This window comes from Montipora foliosa, unplaced genomic scaffold, assembly GCF_036669935.1.
Source record: "Montipora foliosa isolate CH-2021 unplaced genomic scaffold, ASM3666993v2 scaffold_434, whole genome shotgun sequence".
NCBI classification, from domain to species: domain Eukaryota; kingdom Metazoa; phylum Cnidaria; class Anthozoa; order Scleractinia; family Acroporidae; genus Montipora; species Montipora foliosa.
Window position 1 is genome coordinate 305541 of NW_027179739.1, and position 1960 is coordinate 307500.

The 1960-nt window shown below is 41.4% G+C and overlaps 1 pseudogene; it reads left to right on the plus strand.

Moving 5' to 3' along the window:
• Positions 1 to 775: 775 nt before the first annotated feature.
• Positions 776 to 1960, plus strand: part of LOC137988919 (uncharacterized) — a 2446-nt pseudogene continuing 1261 nt past the window's right edge.

Here is a 1960-nt window from a genome sequence, read left to right on the forward strand (position 1 = left end):
AGACATAACAGGAAATCAGCAAGATGACCAAGTAGGAGTCGCAAACCAGAAACTCAAAGGCAAGAGGCAATAGCTTGTAGGGAGAAAATAAAAGGGCTATCATCACTCACATACAATATTGAGGATGTAAGTGCTCTAAAAGAACTAAAAGGTTCTCTTGAAATTTTGCGGAATAAGTTTACAGCTTTTCAAAAGATTGATGAAAAGGAAAACTCAACACAAACACCGATCAACAAGCAATCTGGCAAGAAACAACTCGAAACTTTTGGAAATTACCTGCTATTACCTGTGCCCACCAAGAAAAAAAGGTTTCAAAGCAGAGCGGTAGAATTTGATTCCATGATGCAAAAACACTATAGAGTTCAAATCCCTGTTGATGGAGTGTCAGCCAAAACATACAAAACAAAGAGTACTCTCAAACGAAAGAAAGAACCACACAACAAACCCAAACATCCCTCTCCACCAAAGAAACAACGCACAGAAGAACCAAGCTACCTTATCGAAAATGAAAAGAAAAGATGCGCTGATCCGAATGATGCTCAAAAGAGAAATAATACCACTGGACCTAACATTTCACCGTGCCATGACAATAACAAAAATGAGGAAACCATGCATGCTACACTCAACACCTAAATTCAGAAGACCAACATTCAGCCCAGGATTATAGATGGACTTCTCCTTCTTCAAAACTGCAAAGTGTGCTGAAACAAGCTAGCAAGTTTAAAGAAGAGCATCTCAGAAACAGTCAACAATGATCAGTCATCAACTGTCCGCAATGGTCAGTCATCAACAGTCAACACTGTTCAGTCAACAACAGTCAGAAACAGTCAATAATTATTTGTCGTCAACTGTCCACAATGGTCCGCCAGGAACAGTCAACAATGATCTGTCATCAAGAGTCCGCAATGGTCAGTCAGCAACAGCAACTGTGCACAATGGTCCGGCAGCAACAGTGAACACTGCTCAGTCAGCAACAGTCAACAATGATCTCTCATCAACTGTCTGCAATGCTCAGTCAGCAACAGTCAACAATGCTCTGTCATCAACTGTCCACAGTGGTCAGTCAGCAACTGTCTGCGATGGTCTGGCATCAATCATCAACAATGGTCCATCAGCAACAGTCAGCAATGGTGAGTTTTGTGACTCAAGTGCTCCTTCCAGAACATCCACTCCAAAACCTATTACAATTATTATTGATTATTGATTCTCCTAATCCTCCATCATGGGTAACAATAGCAAATTGCTATCCTGATGATCCAGACTGCAAACTTGATCTCTATACTGAAAACAAGGCAAGAATTAAAAAAAAGACCACCTGGCTGTCTGACTCTATCCATGCAGGGCAAATGCTTCTAAAGAGAGATTTTCCATTTGTGGATGGCCTAGGTGATCCAGCAATAAATGGGTCCCTTGTTGTCCCTGCAACATCAGATTTCATTCAGATCATAAATACTGGTTCCCATGGTGTGTCTAAGTACAATTTCAACAACATCTAGTCCTGGCACTGTCAAGATTTTTGATAGCATGTATCACAATGCAAATTCAACATCAATGGAGCACGCTTGCCGTATGTTGATGTATCCTGGAGAAAAAGTCACTATTGGTAACGAGAAGGTCCAGCGACAAGTTGGAGGTAGTGACTGTGGCCTATTTTCCTTGGCATTTGCAACTGATTTGTGCCATGGTATCGACCCCACAAGTCAGAAATGCTACCAAGGATCCATGAGACAATACTATGTCAACTGCCTGGAAAATGGCACCGTGTCACCATTCCCCAAAAAGAAAAGAGAGTGCCATTTCACTTGGGCAGCAAGAAGTCACTGGTTGCTATTTACTGCGTGTGTAGACTACCAAATGATAAAGAAGAATAGGTTCAGTGCAGCAATGGCAAATGCAAAGAATGGTATCATCCAAAATGTGTTAAAATACCAGACTGGGTAAGAAACAGCAATCACAAGTG